Source organism: Chiloscyllium plagiosum, unplaced genomic scaffold, assembly GCF_037043375.1.
Source record: "Chiloscyllium plagiosum isolate Xiang-an unplaced genomic scaffold, Cpla_swu_hap1 HiC_scaffold_19, whole genome shotgun sequence".
Taxonomy (NCBI): domain Eukaryota; kingdom Metazoa; phylum Chordata; class Chondrichthyes; order Orectolobiformes; family Hemiscylliidae; genus Chiloscyllium; species Chiloscyllium plagiosum.
In genome coordinates, this window is record NW_028270157.1 from 29,113,787 (window position 1) to 29,139,123 (window position 25,337).

At 39.2% G+C, this 25,337-nt stretch overlaps 1 protein-coding gene across 1 annotated transcript in view; it reads right to left on the reverse strand.

The window, feature by feature from the left end:
- The window catches only part of grip1 (glutamate receptor interacting protein 1), a 459,039-nt gene that overhangs the window by 281,653 nt on the left and 152,049 nt on the right, over nt 1-25,337 (reverse strand). The gene's annotated exons all lie outside the window — the stretch shown is intronic.

A 25,337-nucleotide genomic window follows, 5' to 3' on the forward strand; every position in this document is an offset into this window, starting at 1 on the left:
CAACATGTTCATCAACAGAGGCAAGACAATTAAGAAGGTTCAGGATACTTGAGTGTTTGATCTTCCAACCGAGTTTCCAAGCAACAAACAGAGGCACACAGCCAAGGACAATAGATTCTTACTGTTTGAATTCTCAGTAGCCTGAACGATTTTTTTTGGGGAGGAGGTGTTCATGATCAATCTAGACAGAAGTTAAATGCTGTTTTTACTTAAAAAATAAAAATGCTTCAGGATAACACATTAATTACATATGCATAGATAAGCCAGGAATCGAAAAGGAATGCAAAATAAATTACATTCCTTTGTCAGTCAGTAAGGCACCGTTTGCATAGAATCATCAAACAGTGATTGAGTGCACTCTTTTGTTTTACTGACCCGGACTTCTGTGACCGAACCAGCGACTGTCAGCATCCGGAGGTTTCGGATTGCAGTTAATCAAACCATTTCTCAATGAGGATTGCTGAGTAAGGTATTCTGCTGTGCTGTGATCCAAGTCTACCAGCAAGTCATTTCATCTTCAAATGAAATGTGCTTTGAAGTCATCCTGAGGATCAAGTAGACTTTTTTTTTATAACTGCAGCTATCCTTTGCCTTTTTTTAAAAAAACAATGAGACAGTAGGGAATCAGGAGGCGTTATGAAATGATTTTAAAATTACATTTAAATAGAAATGTGAATGCTCGCTTGGATAGGCTCCCAAAAGTTATTAGGAACATCTTGTATACAACCTGAAAACCGATTTAAACAAACAATAAATATATTGAATTTTCTTCCTGCCAAGTATCCTAACACAGCTATGTTATTGGTCGTGTATTCAGAGACGTGGTTTGATTGCTGTGGAGTCACACATCATAGGAACAGACTTTTCAGTCTAACTCTTCCAGGCCAAGCAGGTTTCCCAAACTGAACTAGTCCCATTTGCCTCAGTTTGGCCAGTCTCCCTCTCAGCCTTTCCTATTCATGTCTCCAACATCCTGTACAATTGCAATGTAATGTCCCAATTGTTATACTCAATGGACTGAGGAATGAAGGCAAGTGTGTCAAATGCATGTCTATCTGTGACATAACTTTCAGGGAACTATGTACCTGAACCCCTAGGTCTCTGTTTGGCAACATTCCCCAGGGCCCTACCATTAACTGTGTAAGTCCAGCCCTTGTTTGTCTTAACAAAATACAACACCTCACATCATCCCATATTAAAGTCTGTCTACCACTCCTTGGCCCAATTGATGAAGATCCCCTTGTAATCTTAGATAACCTGTCCATTATACCACCAATGTTGGTGTCATCCTCAGAACATATTCCATCCTAGTAGTTGGAAAGTTTATATCCTAGTCATTAAATGAATTAGAATGAAAAGTCAGCATAATGGTGACTACATGATTCCAGTAAGAAACCATCCTGGTAATGTCCGTTCTTGAAGGAGATCGTCTGATCTCACCCTGCCTAACCTAAGCAACTCTGAGTGTCCTTTGAAATGTCCCATACCAAACTGTGGGAGGAAAAAAAAGATTAAAATTGAATGAATTAGTTGCATCGACATAGCACAACATTCAGACATGATGCTGTAATGTCACAAAATTGTTTCAGTGCACAAAAAGGCCATTTGTCCCATCATGTCTGCACCAGCTCTCTGAATGAACATTATGACTTGGTGTTATTCTCCTCTCTTTTCCCTTTAAACTTGCACATTATTTGAAAAGAAACAATTACCACCATCCCACTTGCATATTTTAATTGAACCTATTCTCCCCACCCCTTTCCAGGCAGTGCATTGCAGATCCTAACTACTCAAGAATATGAAAAAGTCATCACTTTTACTTCTTTCACGAAGTAGTTTGAATACTTGCCTTCTTGTACTTCATCTTTAAATGAGTGGGAATAGTTTCTTCCTGTCTACTTTATCCAGACTTCTCATGATTTTGAAAAATTCTATAAAATCTCCTCTGAACCTTCTCTTCTCCAAAGAAAGCAGTCCCAACTTTTCAATCTATCTTCATAAATTGAAGTTTCTCATTCCTGAAGCTCTTTGACACTCTCCATTGTGTTTATATTTTTCTTAAAGTGGACCTCCCAAAACTATATAATACGCCAGTTGATATTGAACTTGAGTCATATACAAATTCAGCATAACTTCCTTGCTATTGTACTTAGCCATCAATAAATATTTTATCAACTGCTCTCTCCATCTGTCCTGCCATCTTAATAGTTTATGCACATATACACTCAGGTCACTCTATTCCTGCACATCCTTTTTAAAAAATCCTTTAGTTATGTTATCTTTCTCTGTTCTTTCTATCAAAATGTAAAACATCACACTGCTCTACATTGAACTTCATGGGACACCTATACAACCAGGAGAAAGTGAGGACTGCAGATGCTGGAGATCAGAGCTGAAAATGTGTTGCTGGAAAAGCGCAGCAGGTCAGGCAGCATCCAAGGAACAGGAGAATCAACGTTTCAGGCATAAGCCCTTCTTCAGGAATCATTCCTGAAGAAGGGCTTATGCCCGAAACGTCGATTCTCCTGTTCCTTGGATGCTGCCTGACTTGCTGCACTTTTCCAGCAACACATTTTCACACCTATTCAACCACTCTACTAACTTGTCAATGAACTCATAGTTTACAATGCTTCCAAGGTTTGTATCATTTTCAAACTTTAAAATAGTCACCTGCAAGATCTAGATGATTAATATCAGGAAAACCAAGGGTCCCAATACCAAGTCTTGGGGAACACAGTGCATACCTTGATCCAGCCAGACAAACATCCGTTAATGATTACTCTGTGTTCTATCACGCATCTAATTTTATATCTGTGCTCCTACTGCTTTTTATTCTAAGTGCTATAATTTTGCTTTCCAGTCTGTTCTGTGGTACTGTGTCAAATGTCTTTTGGCAATCCACGTATGCCATATCAACAGCATTGTCCCCAACAGCCTCTCTTAACCATTCAAGAAACTCCAGCAATTTAGTTATACACTATTTTACCCAGAAATTCATGTTGACTCTCCTTATTTGACCCATGTTGGTTCACATGATACTAATTCTATTCCAAATTCCCTTAGTATAGTGGTCAAACTCAGGGTGCTGTGATTTACGCTAAGGTGCAATAGTCTTAAAGGAGATTAAAGCAGTGATTCTTTCACCCATAAGGTAGTGGGTATCTCAAATTCACTGCCTGAAACATCGTCAGAGGCAGAAACCATTACAATGTTTAAGAAGCATTTAGATGAATACTTGAAATGACATGGTACAAGACTATGGGTCATGTGCTGAGAATTGGGAGTATGGTAGATCGGTGCTTGATGACCAGTGTGAATATGATGGGTAAAAGGGCCCGTTTCTGTACTATAATACTCTAGGACTCAGATTGCACAGTAACTAAATCTTCATAAAGTCTGGAGGCATAGTCAAAGGTTCATGGCCTGTGTCAAATATGACCATGGGAAACCCCTTGCTGATTAACATTTACCACCTTTCCTTTGCTGATGAGTCATGTACTCCATGTCCTCTGGAGTTTAAAATAATGAGAGAATCTCACTGAAACAGTCAAGGTTCTGAAGGAATGGATATTGTAGCTACCAAGAGGTTACTTCCCTGTCTGGAGACAAAGTGCTACTGTCTCAGGTTAAATGCCACTCATTGGGGCTCTTATGACACAGTGGCAGTTTACCTACCTTTGACCCAGGAAGCCGACATTGTTTAGAAAATATCTGAAAGGATACTCATGTTGGACTGAGATGATGTGAATTTTCTTTCCTCAAATGGTTGTCCATCTTGGGAATTTCTACTCCAGAAGATTCTAGCAGTACGTTCAGCATGCGGATTCAAGATGGGAAAGTAAGATCTTTGGTCTTTCCAGGCCTCAAGATACAGGTAGGAAAGTGAAGGTAAATTCGAACAACATTTCTCACATTAAATAATGGAGAAGGCTTGACGGGCCGCATGACTAACTCCTACTACTACTTCTCATGTTGGATACCACCTGGAAGAAGATTGAAAGCAACAAGGACCCAGAATGAATCCACAGCCAAGAACTGTTTGATGGTTATGGCTGACTGATCTGGCCAAGTCCTGAAATATCTGCCAGTCTAAGTCTGCAGCAGATGACAAGAGAACCAATGGATCAACTAGATGTGTCCTCACCAATCTACCATCAGAAATGCATCCATTTGACATGCTGTGCAGCACTGTGACTATGATAAATGAGATAGGTTCAGTTCAGACCTACAGCTTACAACAGGACTGTCAGAATGTAGGAGGGCATCAGCAACAGCAGAATTGACTTCAACCAGAATCTGTAACTTCATGGCTGGGGTTATTCCTCTACCAATTTCACCAGACCAGGATGTCGATCTTTGCTCAATGAGGACAGTAGGAGGAGAGCAATCAGGAGAAGCACCAAACATCTAATCTCAAAAATGTGATGCCAACCTGATGAAGCTACAATACACAACTATGTACAGATATTGGCAACATGGTATAGACAGAGCTCATAGAATCTGAGTTGTACAGCAAGAAAACAGATCCTTCTGTCCACTTGTCCATTCCGACCAGATATCCTAAATTAACCTAGGGCTTTTTGCAGCATTTGGCCAGTAATCCTCAGCCTTTTCTATTCATGTACCAATCCAGATGTCTTTTAAATGTTATAATTGTACCAGCCTCCACCATTTCCTCGAGCAGCTCATCCCATGCACGCAGCATCCTGTGTGAAAAAGTTACCCCTTTTATATCTTTCCCCCTCACCTTACAAGAAGGCAGCTCTCGAGGACCTGGGATGTGGAGGTACATCAGGGTCCAATAACCTGGGCCCTGGGCTTCAGGGGGACATTGTGCTCAGGTTAACAGCCTGTACCAAGAACAGCACCAAGGATGTAAATTTCAGACTCTGGCCCTGCAGCTTGCCACCATCTTTGAGAGCAAATAGCAATGCCAGCCTTGCCAACGGGGCCCAAAATCTCACAGATTAATAAAATAAAAATTTACAAAAAATTTCACATGTAAACTTCAAAAATAACCAGTCAGCCAAAGTCTGTATTACACTTCTTAGGAAGGCGTGAAGATTTTAATGAAATATAAATTTCAAAATGCTTTATTTGAACAGAGACAATCCATCCTTTTCAGTGTTTAAATAATTGCTATAAATCTATAAGTAAAACCAAGTAACACTTCCAAGTTTCATTTCACGCTTGGTGAGCAAATATTAACTAACTACTGACACTGTCAGTCTCTTATCTTTTTTACTGAAATCTAAGAGACAACATTATGTTTTTGACCTTGAATTTCTTTCCAGATGGATGGTCTAGTTACTTTTACAAACTGCAAGAAATTCCTATTCAATCCGATCAGTATTGACTAGCTTTTTTGTTCCAAAGGCCTTTCTATTCCTTGCTGAAGCTATGAGATGGATGTTCTACATTTAGTAGCTAATTTTAAAGTAAACTGCTGTATCAATGTGTGTCAATAATGGCAAACTCCCCAGTGTAAGAAGTTAAAAATAAACCAAAGTAATGATTATTCTTCTGCTTATTAAATGGCAATTTCTGATAAATAAGATACAAAATATCAAAAGAATGGTATTGCATTGTTATTGAAATAAGATATCTTGTTTTAAGATTCAGCCTTAGTAGTCAACACGAATCACAATACCTTATATTTTATACGGCAGTTTAAGTAAATATCCCACGATGATGTAAAAGGAAATAGGAATAAATCAATGCCAAAATAAATGGGGACTTAGGATGGGATGAACAAAACTTGGTTAAACATGTGCATTTGTAACAAGGAGAGAAAATGAGTGGGATTTAGGGACAGGATGTAACTGAGCATGACAATCAATCAGTCGTGGGGGTGCAGGGATTGGGTGTCATACAAAAACTCATAATTAAAGTACAGAGTTCAAGGGAAAGGTTTGTCATGCTCAAGTTAGTTATAGATGGAAGGAGACGCAAGTCCTTTAAAGGATTTAAATAAAAGGAATAAGAATTTTACATACAAGGGATTAGGGAACCAAGTACCTAAATAAGTCAGGAGAACAGAAATGATGGGAGAGGAGGACTTGTTGCAGGATAGCATACGAGCGGCAGGATTGGATACGAGCAGGAGGAGTTTGGATGAGCTGATGTTTATGGAAGGAACACACTCCTATTTCCATCCCCCGACAAATGCATGTCTGTTTTCTGTCTCTGCTTCTGTAGCCAGCATTCTAACTGAGCTCAATTACAAAAATACATCGGTTGTTCTCCCTTTCATTGTCAAGATTTAATTTGATTTATTGTTGTCACATGTACTTAAGTATAGGGAAAAGTGTTGTTTTGAATGTAGTATGGAAGAATATAACATACAAGAACAAATGATCATTGGGTGATTGAATACAGCAATGCATACAAAGTTATGGGTGCACAGGAGGTGGACTAAAGCAAGATCAACATTAGATTTGAAATTTGAGAGGGTCTATTCAGCAGATTAATAACAGTAAAGGAGAAGCTGTTCTTAAACTTGTTAGTATATGTGTTTAAGCTTTAGTATCTTCTACCTGATGGAAGATATTGGAAGAGATTATAACTGGGGTGAGAGGTGTATCTGATGCTGTTCACTGCCTTTCCACAGCAATGAGTAATGTAGATGGAGTCAATGAATGGAAGGTTGACATGTATGATGGTCTGGGCTGTGTTCACAACTTTCTGTAAATTTGTACAGTCTTGGGCAGAGCAGTTGTCATACCAAACCTTGATACATTCAGATAGAATGCTTTTTATGGTACATCTGTCAAAGTTGGTGAGGGTCCTCAAGGACATGCTGAATTTCCTCAGCCTCCTGAGGAAGCAGAGACATTGTCGTGCCTTCTTGACAGTCACATTTACGTGGGTGGCCCAGGACAGATTGTTGGTTATTGTCACTCCGAGGAACCTGACTCTCTTGACCCTCTCCACCTCAGCTCCATTGATGTAGATAGGGGCACTTTCTCCTCTCTTCCTCCTGAAGTTGGTGATCAGCTCTTTAGTTTTGTTGACATTGAGGGAGAGATTGTTATTTTTGCACCACAACACCAAACATTCTATCTCCTTCCTGTGTTCTGTTCCATCATCATTTGATATTTGGCCGACAATATTGGTCTCATCAGTCAACTTGTAGATGGAGTTTGGCTAAAGTTTGTCCACAAATGTACACGGAACATAGGAGGGAGCTCAGCACGCATCCTTGTGGGGCATAGGTGTTGTGAATTATCATGAGGAGGTCCATCTTTACTGGTTGCAATCTACATTCCACTACAAGAAAGATGAACTCAGGATCCATTGACATAAGAATTGGGAAAACTAATCTCCAAACAGTTCATGGAGAACACAATTGATACACCATTACACTGTTCATGAGGATATTTTAATTTCCATTTATGTTTATTTCTCAATCAAATAGGTGCACAACCTTATACTATTCCAAAGAAATATTTCATTAGATCTATTTGCAATTAAGCAAACAGGGTATTTTGCAAGTTTGTCGGTAAACTGTCCCGCAACACAATTACAGTAAATTTTCAATTACGAGGAATAGCAGCATTGATAACTGGAGTGTAATATACACGAATGTACCCCAGGATCAGCATTTGGATTACAGCACTTATTGGATATAAATTTCAGTGAATTATGTTGAATACATTATGCAGAGACAAGTTATTCAGTCAAGCCAGTTAGAATGGCATTTGTGCTCAACTGGAGTCTCTTTCCATTTCTTTGGCATCTAAGTGTCCCCTTACAACAATCTTATCCCTTCTCCCTTATATGCTTCTCCAGTATCGCCCTTAAATATATCCACTCTGCTCACCTTAACCGCTCTCTGTGGTGTTCAGTTCCACATTCTCACCACTTTCTGGGTAATGATGTTTCTTTTGAATTCCTGATTTGATTTCTTCAAGACTATCGGATACCAGAGGTCTCTAATTCTGTTGTTCTACACAAATAGAAACATTGGCTATCTACTCTATCAAATATCTATAAAAGGCCTCCACTACATGATGACTTTTCAGGAGCAGACAGACCCCAGCCTGTTTATTTTTTTTTCCCTGGTGGATACAACTTCACATTCTGCTATCATCAGTGAATTATTTTCCTCACAAAGTTCAGTGCCTGGATATCAGTTCCTTATAACAGAAACCTGAACAGAATTCAGCATTCCAGGTATGGTTCAACCAACATTGATATGATTTTACTTTATTACAAAGTGACAAAAAAACATTAGGAGTTGAGATAAACAGCCTTCTAACTAAAGTCCATGTACTAACTTGGTATGACCAGGTTAGAAAGGGTGGATTGGCTCCCCTCTTTTAAAACCCCTCTCAGAGACTCAGTCAAAACAAATATTTTATTTAATTTTAGCATTCAGCTATGACACTTCAATTAAAATGTAGTGCTCATCAAAATTAAGAAACCAATTAAAAACGTTTTGATTGGAAGACAACTTTTATTACCTACTCACCTCAAAAACAGAGAAAAGCATGACATCATACAGAAATGTAAGCAATAAGTTTCAAGAAAAAAGTGTCCTATTCAGACAGGAATAATAAAGACAACACAGCATATAATTTCTTAAGTGTTCTTCAGACATTAGATTTTTCAACCCGTGAACAAGTTATTTAATCGTTGACTGGTATCTGCAGTGGTGGCAGAATTTGTAGATATTTAAGTTCTTGTTGACTGATGGTTTCCCCGGTTGCATTTCCATGAGATGTTGTCCTTCAAGGTGAGAGGGAAAAAGGGAGAGAGAGAAGGAGGGTATGAGTGAGAGAGAGGAGAGAAAGATGATTTCTCTACACTACATTGGACAAACACGCAGAAAACTAGCCACCAGGATACATGAACATCAACTAGCCACAAAACGACATGACCCACTCTCACTAGTACCCCTACGTGCGGATGAGGAAGAACACCACTTTGACTGGGACAACACATCCATCCTAGCACGAGCCAAACAGAGACACCCACAAGAATTCCTAGAAGCATGGCATTCCAACTGGAACTCTATCAATAAACACATTGACTTTGATCCAATTTACCACCCCCGGAGATAAAGAACAGGAAATGACATCACTATAGGAAATTATGTCACCACAGAAAATGACATCACCAACCCAAGGAAACTCAAACATAAATAGAAAATGGGCTACACCATCAGTGCTTCATTTGGAGGCTCACTGAAGATGTTACCTAGTATGGTGATGAAATGTCTGAAAATGAACCTTCCAGCTTAGCGAGCAAACCTACATCCAGAACCTCAACTTGAGCTACAAATCTTCTCAAAACTCGCTTGAAAAATGATTTGTTTATATTCCCAAATTTGGCTCCACTGTCTGTCCAAGCTGGCTCAATAGCATGTGAGCCTTTCATCTTTGAATGTGAAATTACGATACAAGTGTGAAATGGTGCCAATTTCTTAATACTGACTCTTTTGCCTAGTTTTCATGTCTTTAAGTTAAATGGAATTTTAGTGCAGATGGTATCATTTATTCTGCATTGTTCTCATGCACTTGCCTCAATCTATGGTCAGCCATTTTATGTCAGTATTTGTCTTTATTAAAACCATGTTAGTCCATAAAAGGTCTCCGGTAGAACAATCAAGTTAAAACTTGACTAAAGAAAACATAAAACTATTATTTTTCTTTATGATATTTGTATCAAAGTTTAACTTCTTTCTTTATGATGATGGTATCAACTTGATATCACTATTGTAAAAAAAAATTAAAACTTGATACCACTATCATTAAAAAAATGTTTTTGTTTTCCTTAGTCTATCCTTTACATCTGGGGTCAGGTCCAGCAAAGTGAGGGATGGCTCATACCAAAATAAAGCGGTTCATGATGGAATTCAATGGGCATCTATGTTTTACAGATGAGGCAAATGCAAAAGAACATCCACCAGTCTTTTCTTTTTATAGGTGCTAGTTAATCTTTGTATACCTTTAATTTTAGATTTTGTTCATTTGCAGTGTTTTTATTTGATCTCCAGCAGGTCATGGAAAGTTTAGTGCTGTGTTTCTGGGATGACTGGAACCTGAATAGAAGACGTTGAAATTAATTTTACACACAGTATTTACACCAAGCAAATTTACATCATTGATGTTTGGGTCTAGAACACTACTGAACTCAGTTGACAAAAGAAGCAGAAATGAAACAAACTGCTACAATTTTAAAATGTACCTTTTAATAAATGTTATAATTTTAATAATTTTGAACAAATAAGAGTGAATTAATGTTGTACCACACCATTTTCTTTCAAAGAAACATATAGATTTTTAGCTGCAAAACAGTATTTTGACTTCTGTGAAATGGGCTGGAAGAAATGAAAATTGATCCTCTTAATTAGATTACCTATGTCTGTCAAATAACACAAACTCCTGAGGAGGTTGATCCAGGTGTCAAGTAGAAGGGCTCTAAGGTGTTCATGTACAAAAAGTAATTCAACTACACCGAATTTCAAACTGGCACAAAGTTATTAAAGCAAATGAAATATATGGTGTTTGAACAAATATGCCATCTTCATTATTCTAACTAAACTACTTTACAATTCACCTGCACAAGCAAGATATTTCCTGACGTGATTTTGAAACAAGGCAGCAGCTGGATTGAATCAAAAATATTTACAATGTACATTTAAAATATTAAATTTACAAGATGCCAAATGACAATAAAAAGAGTTGGCAAACTATTTAAATTCCTATGTATTGCTAGGTACTTCTCCAATTGAAACTGGATGGTGAAACATTGCATGCTTTAAAATAAAATAGTCACCAGCGATGTGCTCAAAAGCAATTATGGGTGGAGAGAAGGATATTTAACATATTCCCAACATTTTAATTCAAAATAAAACAATAAGTTATGAAGTCTTAGTCCTCAACAACATAGGCTGAGTATCGTAATTACATAATGGAAATTAATATTGTTCAATATTATTGTGAATGGAATATAAATTGTGTAAATAGTGAGTGTCAGAGTTAATCAAAGGACAAAGTTACTTGTTAGCACTATGAAGATTTGAAGACAATATGAACAAGAGTAATAATTTAGTGATAAACAAAGTAATTCATCTTAGATAACTCAAATGTTCCTAATTCAAATTAAGAATATATTGCACTCTAAAATTTGGACTCAAAATGTCAGACAGGAAATTACATGTCCACAGTGGTTGGATCTACCTGTATTAAATCATTAAATTAGTGCTTCCTAAACTGTTTAAGAATTTTCTGTCAAACGAACGAAGGACACAGATTATCAGGTGCAGGGATGTTGAGGTAGGGTGGGTAAGGAAAGCATGAAGGTTTTCTCCAGCAAAACTCTGAAACCGGCTGAAATCAGGCAATTTCACATATGAACTGAATAGAAAATAATGATTTGCAATTGAACAGTTTGAAATAGCTCTTCACAGTCAACAAAGTGAACAACTGAATTTCACACTAGTTGTTGGACATCCTCTGTCTTTAACAGCAAAATGTTGCTGTGTAACATTAAAGAATCAATGGAAACATTTCATTAAGCGCAAAATAAACAAAAAAAAGGAGCAACAGATACAAAGATTATTGAGCAAAGCACTGGAAAAATACAGTACACCAAATCTTACTGTACACATCTTAATATCATGAATTTAATTATTTTCTATTGCCCCTTGCTCCCAACTCAAACTGTCTAGTGACACCACACTTGCATTAAGTAGGAATGAAATATACAGTTCTGTAATTAAAATGATGCTGAGAGCAGTCAAAACCCCAGGTGACATCATCGCCAATAGTTCTAAGTTATAAAATAAAACTGAAAGATAATCATGGAGTCGACCTGTATACAGTTTCAAAATCTCCTATGAGATTTCTCTGTGCATGCACATTTAATTAAACACCAAAGCAAAAGCTGAAAAAACCTTGAAATATACTTGAATGAACAAAAAATGCTTCAAAACAGATCTGATTTGAAGATGCCGGTGTTGGACTGGTGTGTACAAAGTTAAAAATTACACAACACCAGGTTATAGTCCAACAGGTTTACTTGGAAGCACTAGCTTTAGGAGCACTGCTCCTTCATCAGGTGATTGTGTGTCACCTGATGAAGGAGCAGCGCTCCGAAAGCTTAGTGCTTCCAAATAAACATATTGGACTATAACTGGTGTTGTATGATTTTTAACTCAAAACAGATGGATCAAGTAAAGATGCTATACTTGGAATTTGGAATACCCATGCACACATCAATTTCAAGAATCTCTACAGCAAAGCAAAATGAAGTGGCTTATTTTCTTGCTGAAGGTTAGCCAAATTGAGAGCTGATTTGCAGGGAGGCAACTCTGTGCAGTTAAATACAACGCAGTTTGCCAGCCCATGTGTTCTTGTTGCTGTTAATTCATGGGCTTGTAAAGTTTTCTGGGGTTAGGTAAATACATTTGTCATGATGACAGACCAGAACTCCATATTACTTGCTGGCACACTGAACCTTCGGACAAGGCATGAGTTTATTTAAAAACACAAAAGGACTATAAATAAAGCCTGGCTGGTAATGTAAATTTGAAGTTATAATTTCAAGATATAAAAAGATTCTCTCTGTGAACCCCTGGAATGTTACACATTGAAGCGTGCTAATGAAACTGCAAAGAACAAAATATCAAAGGGCAGAGGTACAAAGCCATCCAATTATCTCCTGTCAGCAGTTAGAACATCTCTTTTGGATTATGTTGCTGACTGAGGACATGAGTTGAAAGTCATGCTTGTATTTTATTCTTCTAGGAATATAGTAAAGTGGGGTTAAAATATGATTGCAACACCTGATTTGAGTGGCCCAATGTGCTATGGAAGCACTACTGTAAAGGTCATAGCTAGTGGATATCAATTTAACACCCCTGCAGTGCAGGTAAAATTTAAATATTCATATATCTTTTTGATAGCCACAAGCCAACCACCATCAAAAGAAAAAAGTAGAATAGAATTCAGCTAACTTGCAAAGCCACTAATCTTAAAGTCCCAACTTAATGACCAACATTAATGTTATCAGTATCAACCAATTAACCACAACATCCTACGATCTCTCTTCTCAGAACCCTTGAAGGAGATTGTCATTACCTGGCACTTGTGTGGTATGAATTTACTTACCACTCTTCAGCACAAGCCTGGATATTGTCCAGGTCTTACTGCATTTCGAATGGGATAGTCTCAGTATCTGAGGAGCTGCGAATAGTGGTGAACACTGTGCAATCAGCTGCAAACATTCCCAGATATTCCCTTACGTTGCCTCCTCCTCCTGTGAGTTGTTTACTTGTCCATCATTGTTACGACTAGATATGGCTGGACTGCAGATCTTTTGGTCCATTAGGTGTAGAATTACTTAACCCTGCCTTTCATTTGCTTCTTATGATGTTTGACAAGTAAGTAGTCCAATGTTGCAGCTTCACCAAGTTAACACCTCGCTTTTAGGTATGTCAGATGCTACTCCTGACAGGTTCTCCTGCACTCTTCATTGAGCTAGGATTGATCCTATTGTTTAATGGTAATGGTGGAGTGGGGGATAAGACAGGCCACAAGATTGCAGATTATGATCAAGTACAATTCAGCTGCTAATGATCCACAGTGCTTCATAGAAGACACATTTTGAGCTGTTAGATTCATTCCAAATCAACCCATTTAACACAGTGTTAGTACTACACAACATGTGCAGAGTATCCTCAGTGTGAAACACAGAAAATATCAGTCAGCCATTCAGCTCTTTGAGCCAGTCCACCATTAAATAGGATTCATGGCTCATTATTAAACTCAGTATCTTGTTCTAGATTTTTCCCCATATCCTTTGACGACTTTAGTCCCAAGAACACATAACTCCTTCTTGAAAACATTCAATGTTTTGACATCAACCACCTTTAGTGGCAGAGAATTCCACAGGCTCGCTACTCTCTGGGTGAAAAAATTTCTCATCTCAATAGCCTTCCTCATTCCTTAGACTATGACCCGAGTTCTGGACTCCGCAGTCCTCAGGAACATCCTTCCTGCATTTACCCTGTCTAATTCTGTCAGAACATTGTAGGAGTCTATGGGATATCCCCCTCTCCAGTAAATACTGTCCTAACCAATCCAGTCTCTCTCCATACATCAGTCTTGCCTTCACCGAAAACAGTGTGATGAACCTTTATTGTACTCCCGCCATAACCAGAATGTCCTTCCTCAGATAAGGAGACCAAAACTGTTCAAAATACTCCAGAGGTAATCTCACCAAGGCCCTGTATAATTGCAGCTGGATATCTCTGCTCCTGTAGTTGAATTCTCTCGATAAGAAAGCAAATGGTATGTTGACCTTCATCGCTGCCTGCTGCACACTTCCAGCAACTTGTGTACAAGGACACCCAGGTCTCATCACACCTTCTCCTCTCCCAATCTATTGCTATTCAGATAATGATCTGTCTTCCTGTTTCATTACCAAAGTGGATAATTAGGGTGAAAGGAAAAGCTGGTAGGTGTAAGGAATGTTGGTTGATGAAAGAAATTTAGGGTTTGGTTAAGAAAATTAAGGAAGCATATGTCAGGTAGGATAGATCGAATGAATCCTTAGAGGAGTATAAAGTCGGAGTATACTTAAGAGGGAAATCAGGAAGGCAAAAAGGGGACATGAGATAGCTTTGGCAAATAGAAGTAAGGATAATCCAAAGGGTTTTTACAAATACATGAAGGACAAAAGGGTAACGAGGGAGAGAATAGGGCCCCTCAAAGATAAGCAAGGCAGCCTTTGTGTGGAGCTGCAGGAGATGAGACAGATACTAAACGAGTATTTTGCATCAGTTGTTACTGTGGAAAAGGACAGGGAAATTATAGAATGTAGGGAAATAGATGGTGACTTCTTGGAAAATGTCCATATTATAGAGAAGGAAGCGCTGAATGTCTTGAAATGCATAAAAGTAGATAAATCCCCAGGACCTGATCAGGTGTACCCTAGAACTCTGTGGGAAGCTAGGCAAGTGATTGCTGGGTCTCTTGCTGAGATATTTGTATCATCGGTAGTCACAGGTGAGGTGCCAGGAAACTGGAGGTTGGCTAACATGCTGCCACTGTTTAAGAAGGGTGGTAAGGACAAGCCAGGGAACCATAGACCAGTGAGCCTGAAGTCAGTGGTGGACAAATTGTTGGAGGGAATCCTGAGGGACAGGATGTACATGTATTTGGAAAGGCAAGGACTGACTAGGGACAGTCAACATGGCTTTGGTGTGGGAAATCATGTCTCCCAAACTTGATTAAGTTTTTTGAAAAAGTAACTAAGAGGATTGATGAGGGTAGAGCAGTAGACATGATCTATATGGACTTCGTTCGACAAGGTTCCTCACAGGAGACTGGTTAGCAAGGTTAGATCTCATGGAAAACGGGGAGAACTAGCCATTTGGATACAGAAGAGGCTCAAAGGTAGAACACAGAGGGTGGTGGTCAAGGGTTGTTTTTCAGATTGGAGGCCTGTAATCAGTGGTGTGCCACAAGGATTGGTGCTGGTCCACTACTTTTCATCGTTTATATAAATGATTTGGATGTGAGCATAAGAGTTATATAAGTAAGTTTGCAGATGACACAAAAATTGGAGGTATAGTGGACTGTGAAGAAGGTTACCTCAGATTACAATGGGATCTTGATCAGATGGGCCAATGGGCTGAGAAGTGGCAGCTGGAGTTTAATTTAGTTAAATGTGAGGTCCTCGTTTTGGGAAAGCAAATTTAAGCAGGACTTATACACTTAATAGCAAGGTCCTGGCGAGTGTTACTGAACAAAGAAACCTTGGAGTGCAGGTTCATGATTCCTTGAAAGTAGAGTTGCAGATAGATAGGATAGTGAAGAAGGCATTTGGTATGCTTTCTTTAATTGGTCAGAGTATTAAGTGCAGGAGTTGGGAGGTCATGTTGTCGCCGTACCGGACATTGTTTAGGACACTGTTGGAATATTGCGTACAATTCTGGTCTCCTTCCTATCAGAAAGATGTTGTGAAACTTGAAAGGGTTCGGAAAAGATTTACAAGGATGTTGCCAGGGTTGGAGGATTTGAGGGAGAGGTTGAATCGGCTGGGGCTGTTTTCCCTGGAGTGTCGGAAGCTGAGGGATGACCTTATAGAGGTTTAGAATCATGAGGGGCATAGATAGGGTAAAAAGACAAAATCTTTTCCTTGGGCTGAGGGAGTCCAGTACTAGAGGGCATGGTTTAGGGTGAGAAGAGAAAAGGGACCTAAGGAAAAACGTTTTCACACAGAGGGTGGTACATGTGTGCAAGTGGCGGAGGCAAGTACAATTGGATCATTTAAAAGGAATCTGGATGGGTATATAAATAGGAAGGGTTTGGAGGGATATGGGCTGAGTACTGGCAAGTGGGACTGGATGGGGTTGGGCTATCTGGTCGGTATGGATGAGTTGGACCGAAGGGTTGATTTCTGCGCTGTTTCTATGACACTAACTTCACATTTATTGACTTTATACTTCATCTACCATGCATTTGCCCACTCACTGAACTGGTCCAAATCAACTGAAACATCTCTACATCCTCCTCATAGTTCGCCCTCTCACCCAGATTTTCATTGTCTACAAACCAGGAGGGTGGGGGTTGAGGGCTGGCATGGGGTGGGTTGCTTTTCAGAAGGTTGGTGCAGACTCGATGGGTCAAATGGCCTCTTTCTTTACTGTATTGATTCCATATAGACCTGATTAGAGCTTCAATAATGGACATCTGGAAAATTTGGCTCAAATTTGATTTACACCAGAAACTTCAAAGATTTCAAAGAAGATTGGCAATGTAGGATGTAGTTAGCAAGGACAGAAAGATTGAAGATTTTTTTTCAGGAGAGCGGAGATTCAATAGATTTGAAAGAGAGAGAACAGTACAGAATAAGATAAAATCCTCAACTTCGTCACTTTACATGGGAGCCAGGAATGGTTGGTCAGCAGTTTAATGAAAATAGGTTTGTGGGAACAAGGTAAACAGAGCCAGGATGGATTGCTGACAGGGCATTTTGCCGGGGCTCTTGGGGAAGGTTTACTCAACTTGGGAGGGTGTGGGGCAACCAGGAAAGAATGTCAGGCAGTAATAGCAATGTTAATGCTGGGAGACACAGCTAATAATGAAATAGAGAAAAGTATTTAACAGACGGAGTCAGAGTAAGAACAAAAATAATGACATCTAAATCAGGGTTACACTGAAGGTACAGAGTATAGTTAATAAGATGAGGGAGTCACAGGCACAGATTATCTTGTAGGATTATGATATTGAGACGATAACAGACTTTAGGAAGGGCAGATCTAGAGAGTAAACAATCCTGGTAACAAGGCATTCAGAACAGGTAAGATAGAGTGAAGAAAAGAAAACAGGCGGCAATTTTAGTTAAGTAGAGTACTGGAGAAAGTGAATGAGTTCAAGGGCAGAATCTATTTGGCCAAAACTAAGGAATAAGAAGGGTCCAATTTCGTTGCTCAGTGTAATATATACTTTGCCAGCTAGTGTGAAGGATATAGAGAACAAATTTGCAAGAAAATTATAGGCAAGAATGGAAAAGTTCTATTGGGAGTTTTATTACCCAGAACTGTAACCCGCACTTCAGGTGAGGTCTAAACAGTTTTATGTTGAAACTTTATTGCTGGAACAGCACAGCAGGTCAGGCAGCATCCAGGGAACAGGAGATTCGACGTTTCGGGCACAGGCCCTTCTTCAGGAATGAGCAGAGAGTGTCAGAAAGTGTCAGAGAGTGTCAGAGAGTGTCAGAGAGTGTCGAACACTCTCTGCTCATTCCTGAAGAAGGGCCTGTGCCCGAAACGTCGAATCTCCTGTTCCCTGGATGCTGCCTGACCTGCTGTGCTGTTCCAGCAATAAAGTTTCAACTTTGATCTCCAGCATCTGCAGACCTCAGTTTCTCCCCTAAACAGTTTTATATAAGCTCATTATAAACTGACTGCTTTTGTTTTCAATGCCCCAGTTAAAGTCGAGAATACTGCACACTTTATTAACAGTTCTCTCTTCCTGTCCTGCAACCTTTAATGACTTAGGTACATATACGCACAGGTTCCTACTCCTGCACACTTTTTAGAACAGTACTCTTCATTTTCTGTTGTCTCTCAATGTTCTTTCTATCAAATGTATCACGTCATACTTCTCTGAACTGAACTTCATCGGCCACTCATCCACCCAGTCCATGTTCAATGTCTGTTTGAAGTTTCATTGTTAAAGTTTACAATTCGCACCTTTTCTCAGAGGGCTGAGGGCCTGTCTGCGATTATAAAGAAAGGGAGAGGATAGCCCATGGAAGGATTTAAAAACAAGAATGAAAATGTTAAAATCAAAGCACTGCAGGACCAAAAGCCAATATAGGTCAATGAGAATTGAGTGTGATCAGTGAAAAGGACTTACTGTAAGTAAGGACAGGCACAACACTGTTTTGAATTACCTCCATTTATGGATGAAATAAGGGAAACCAGCCAAGAGTGTGTTAGAATTGTACATTTAGAGGTAATGCAAGCTTGAAAGAGGGTTATAGCTGCAGATGAGCTGACATAGGGTGACGTAGAACAATGTTGCAGAGGTTGAAATACGTAGTTTCATTATTGGTGAAAATGTATGGTCCAAAGTCATCTTGGTAAGTCTAGATTAGTCTCAGACATTTGTCAGGAAGAGGGATGGAGTCAGTAGCAAGTTTAGGGCTGAGACTGAAAACAATAGGTTCAGTCTTGCCAATATTTAAAATCAGGTAAAACATCTGTTTATTCAGTACTGGATGCTGGATAAGCTGTCTGATCATTTGACAACAGTGAACAAGGTAGAATGCTGAGCTAATGACTGGACATCACCGACATGTGAAAACAGAGAGAGATAGGGAGAGATAATATATGCAACATAGAAATGGTTAACAATATACAATCTTTCAGGGCTCTCACTGCCACGCAGGGTAGGCGTTCTAGGTGCTGTGTAGAAAGTGTCATTCAAGATTATACCCAGGAGTCCTCATATTTGGTTTGGACTCACTGACCTTACATCAAGTGCAATTTTGGCTATGACTGGCAGCAATGAAAAATAATGAAACTGAGGAGCAAGGAAAGGAGGAACAAGGTGATCCTGTACATTGCAAGATAGAGCTACAAGGTGGATAATATAAAGTGGCATCTCCAGAAACAGCACAACGTGACAGTCTAGAAAGAAATATTTTGACCTGTACTACAAGTGCTTCTTAAGGTAGATGATTTCTAATCAACCCTTTTCAGAGATGGTATTGCACACCCCTGGAACAATGCTTCTTCCACTTTAACTGTTGTTCCCTGATAAATAAGGTAGCTGATTTTCTGGTGGAGTGGCTCTTATTGCCTATACAAGAAGATGGATTGGAGTATAGAAAAAGAAAATACTTTTTTTATTTGCTCTGGGAGCTGTTACTTATTACAGAAAACAAGCAGAAGTACTCAGATTCCTCAAACATGTTACAATTAAATTGACTACACTGGTACAGGGAGGACACTATACAATATAGATATGCACAAGGCTAGCAGATAAATTTCTGGAAAACATTACGGATAAAGATGCAAATTGAAATTAGTGAGGAGATCAGGATGCCATGAACTAGTTAATTTTCTAGATCTTTTAATCTTCTTCTTAAGTCACATTTACTGAAACAACATTGTCATCAGTGATTTCTTTTGTACCAGTTACTTTTGTGACACTTCAACAGTCTTGTGTGGTATTTTTCTGTTGGGAAGATGATACTTTCTATGTGGGTTATGCTTTTGAAAATGGCAATTTTATTTAATGACAGACTTCCGAGCCAGAAACAAGAAGTAAAGCAGAACTGCAAGCAGCAATGTTAAAAAAGATTATGCAATACCTCCAAAGGCTCCATAGAATTTGTAAATGTATGTCAACATTATTATTAGCAGTGCTAGACTCAACCACAACAAGTATTCTTTAAAATTCTTGGAATTTAATTTCACACTGCAACCCCCCTCAGAGTATAAACAGATGTTACTATAGCAACCAATTCATAACATTTCTGCTTGGATTAGGAAACCTACACAACAAGGGGGCACAGAAAGTGGTTCTGAAGCCTCCAGCACAATTGCTTTCTGATCAGACATGTGTTGATCTTTTAAAAGATTAGAGACACAGATCAGGTTTCTTAATGAAGGAAATTTAGAGTGATAACAAACTGCGTAATTTAGCAGGCCAAAGACAGACATGCTTTGATTCTGAAAATGTTTATCTTCTATTTGATTAACCAAGTCACATTTTCATCATTTTCTTCTGGGTGTTTCCCAGATTATTCAGTAATAATTTTAGTTAATTATTGAAAATGACACTGGGCGAAACAGTCTCCAGCAAAGACAGCACATTTCAAATTTATTCTTATGTGGAAGAATGATTAATAACTGACAAACACGCTCAGGCTAGGGAAAAAGTGGGGGATACATAGAAAATTTACATGCCACAAGCCACTATCAGTATAATTATAGATGGACTTTTCTGCTGTGCAACACGCCTCCACTTCCTACACCAATAGCCATCTGACCTTGAATCTCCATGCAGCCATCTCTCTTCAATGAGATGAAATGAAACCCTCACAATCTCATCTTAATCAGTTTTATATAACAGTGGTGGAGACCAATAACAGGCCAGAAAAATTAATAGGATCCTGCTCCTATTTCTCTTCCTCATCTCTGTATCATGCATCTTTGGCTTACATTGTCCTCCTCACTGATTCCCACACTCGGAAAACAACACCTCAGCTTTGATAATGTTTATAGTGCTTTAATTATCATGAATTCTAAATAACTGTGGAAACCCACCACATGTTTGCAAGTAAAGAGCTTCAGAGATGGGAAATTGGAATGGTTGACAAGGCAGGTTGGAGAGAAGGGTAGAGGGCTTGAAACCTGCAAAATGATCTTGGTGAAGATGGTGGCTGGGATTAATAAGACAGTTTCTGGATCAGTGGTGCTGGAAGAGCACAGCAATTCAGGCAGCATCCGAGGACAGGCAAAATCGACGTTTCGGGCAAAAGCCCTTCGTCAGGAAGAAGGGCTTTTGCCCGAAACGTCGATTTTGCCTGTCCTCGGATGCTGCCTGAATTGCTGTGCTCTTCCAGCACCACTGATCCAGAATCTGGTTTCCAGCATCTGCAGTCATTGTTTTTACCTCGTTAATAAGACAGTGCCAAGTACATCAAGTTCAATAAGATGTCAGGACGCAATATGACTAAAGTTGTAAGTGTGCTTTGCTGGGCTCGTTCCATTATTCCATGAGTCAAAAAAATAAAAATACTTTTTTCAAGAACGCCAATTAAATAGCTTCTCTGCATCAAGTTTTAAACAAGATGTGTCAACCAGTGTACTTCATAACACAATAATTGTTTTTTAAATCAAAATAAACCCATTCAATGATGCTGCAATACTTGACTAACATACAGAGTTAGATTCATAAAAGCATAAATGCTTATTCCTCTAAATATCTCCAAAATACATCAATCACACATACCCTCTTCATGTTAAAAAAAAAGAACAAAATAACTTGTTGCAGAAATTCACTGAGAAAAGAACTTTTGGTGAATGTTTTATTCTTGTTGAGAAAAGGATAAAATGTAGGCTCAGAATGAGGAAGGGTCACCGGACCCAAAATGTTAACTCTGATTTCTCTCCACAGAAGCTGTCAGACCTGCTGAGCTTTTCCAGCAATTTCTGTTTTTCTTTTTGATTTCCAGCATGCACAGCTCTTTTGGTTTCTATTGCTCTGATATTCTATCATGTATGTTCTCACTCCCTTAATCAGCATGGTTGTCTCTGAAATCTTGCAAACACAGGAAATTTAATCTTGACAACTTTCTTCAATCACTTTTTCCAACGAGTTCAGGTTTTACTCTGAACTCAAGAGGACTTTATTTTCAGAATGAGAGAGATCAGCTGGACAGTTTGATCTTAGCAGGCTTTCCTTCATCTAAGCAAAATGAAAGACGCTCAAAGATAGCCACTATTCAAAACAGTCAGCAGGAGTCCACAAGCAAGCAAGCAGTTATTACCAGGAACAAAAAACAGAAACTGCTGGAGAAATTTCCAGCATTTGCAGTCCTTTGGTTTTTTTTCAGTTGTTATCTGGCATATGATTTACAGGAAACCTTATTGAATAAAAACTCCAATGTCCATAATGAACTTTCAATGACCTGTTTTAAAGAAACCACTCCAAGTGGTTCCTGAAAATTTGAAATGTATTTCTTTTTCGCAGTCATTCGAAACACAAGTCGTTCGTCTAATATTAAATAAAAATAGCTGTAACAGGTAAACATATGTGGCACGGTGGCTCAGTGGTTAGCACTGCTGTCTCACAGCACCAGAGTCCCTGGTTCGATTCCAGCCTTGGGCGACTGTCTGTGTGGGGTTTGCACATTCTCCCAGTGTCTGCATGGGTTTCCTCCGGGTGCTCTGGTTTCCTTCCACAGTCCAAAGATGTGCAGGTCAGGTGAATTGGCCATGCTAAATTGTCCATAGTGTTAGGTGCATCAGTCAGAGGGAAATGAGTCTGGGTGGGTTGCTCTTCAGACGGTCAGTGTGGACGTGTTGGGCCGAAGGCCCTGTTTCCACACCGTAGAGAATCTAATCTAATCATTTAGAATAAGGAGGGAGTGACAGAAAAAATGATAGAGTTGGTCTAATACAGACAAAGATGGACAAAAGGTAAAATGTGATGGTAACAAGGTCATATATAGAAAGTGCAAATTTTAATGGGAAAAGGGCAGGGGATGAGATTGGAAACATGATAGACAAGGTGTCAATTAGAAGATCAATGCAGTAAAATGTGAAAATCGAAAGGCAGTGGGACAATGTTTGGGTTATGAAGGAGTGCAAAGAGAATTGTTCTTGACAAAAGCCTAAGGAGTGAATCAGAGAAACAGAAATTAGCATCGAAAATTAGAAAGAAGATAGAAGAAATGGGATGACGATGAGACATCCCAGGTTGCAGGAGAACTGTAGGGATATAATTATAACATTCAAGTACAAAGGCAAATTAAAGACAAGACTATAAGTGGCAGAACATACAAGGCAACTGTTAAATAGATAACAGAGATGGGAATTATGGAAGTAGCTCAAATGAATCAACTGGCAAGGAGAGGGATACAAAGGGATGGATAAGAGGAAATGAGGATCAAGTAGGAAATGTCAAAAGCAAAGCTCAGTAATGACCAAGAGGCAGAACAAGCAACATGAAGCGATAAGTTGCAACTTCTTGATGCATCTACAACTGTAAAAAAGTTATATTATGTCTCAGAAATAACCTATTAACCGCACTATAAATAAGTTTTCATTTCCCCTAATTTCCCTGTCAATTCACTATATCATCCTCATTTTTTTCTAATATTTGTCTGTTTATACTAAAAGCTGTTATAAATTTTATTTTTAATCTCCATTTCTAGCAGGCAAATCTACATTACAACAACCAAGGGTGAGAAGAAATTTCTCCATTTCTTCATATGTTTTAACGATAATGTGAAACTTCTGTTCTCCTGTTACTGATTCACCAAATAGCAGAATTAGTTTCCTACAATTTATTTTACAAAATTGCTTTCTCAATTTGAATAGCTGTCAGACCTCTTCTTAACATTTAAAATGGGGGAATATTTCCCTTTTGTAAGCATCCAACAATAGATTATTTGTTGAGAGACATTTGCAAATTAACAAGATGTCTAAATTTATAGCTCCATGTCAGAGGAAGTCCAATTGCGACACAGGAATTAAAGCCTCTCATTCACTGGTGTCATCCTAATAAGTCTGCTCCTCATTGTCTCTATTCTTTTCACATTCTAAGTTATGGTATACAACACTGCTGCCTCTTAAATAACTTGCATTCGTTTAATATCATCTCTTTGTCCTTTTTACTTTGTGACTGGCTTTGTAAAGCCTCTGAAGTCATTCACATCTAAAAGTTTACTCAACGTTAAAAGAAACGGCTATACAAACTTGTTCTTCCAGTATTTAACAATTTGTGCATCTGAACTCTGCTTCTTCAATCCTTTTCAAGTCGTAGCTTCTTATTAGATTAGATTACTTATAGTGTGGAAACAGCCCTTCGGCCCAACAAGTCCACACTGACCCTCCGAACAGCAACCCACCCAGACCCATTCCCCTACATTTACCCCTTCACCTAACACTACGAGCAATTCACCTAACCTGCACATCTTTGGACTGTGGGAGGGAACCTGAGCACCTGGAGGAAACCCACGCAGACACGGGGAGATTGTGCAAACTCCACACAGACAGTTGCCCGAGGCGGGAATTGAACCCGGGTCTCTGGCACTGTGAGGCAGCAGTGCTAACCACTGTGCCACCGTGCTGCCAAACTGCACCACCACACATTTCTCTTAATACATCTCTTATTATTCCTTTGTGAAATTTCATCTGATATCTACTTGCCCAATCCATTAATCTGCCCTACAGTGTCCATCCTTTATTCACACACACACATGACCGATACACAAGTTAAGACCATTAGTGGTCCTAGTGACTCAATGACCACCAGTTTCCACTCCTCCATTCTGTAAAATGTTAACCATTTTCCTGCATTATGTACAAAGTTGCTTTTATTGACACCTGCCTTAACCAACTATAGAAAATCTATATATGCAAGAGTCTGTGTTTCTTTAATCAATACACTATTCTTATCTCAAATGGTTCAACTAAACTTGTTCAGTATGACTTGACTTTCATTGATCTATGTTGGTTGCATTTAATTAATCAACTCCCTTCTTGGGAAGTGTTAATTTTATCTTGTTCTATAGCCTCTAAAAGTTTGCTCAACATTACTATTAGGATGCCTTTATCCTTGATTTCCTTTTTGATTGGTTCTCATTCGTATCAGTAAACTTCCAGTCCTCTGGTTTTGCAGTACATCTGTCACACATTATTTATTACGCATGAAAAGTTTTGCTTCACAGTAAGATGTTCTGCAGCAGATTTTTAAAAAAAAAAATTTTCTTTTCAAGAACTAACAGGGCAGAGGTGGAACTTGTCAAAAAGTTGCAGTAAAAGGTTGTGTCTGTGCGTGTATGTGTCTGTGTGCATATGCGCGCTATTTGGAGATTTACCCAACAAAGGCAGCAGCAGTTTTACTGTTGGTGTCCACTCCTGTTGCCCGTGGTTGATGGAGGCAGGGGCACAAGGGGGAGGGACTCAAGGGGTGGGACGGCCAGGGACAGGGGCGCGGACGGGGGTCAGACAGTGGGTAGAGATGGATGGGGTGGACTGGACGGTGTTGGGGGTGTTGGGGGGGGTGTTGGGGGGGGGTGTTGGGGGTGCGGTGTTGGGGGGGCGGGGGGGTGTTGGGTGTTGGACGGGGTTGGGA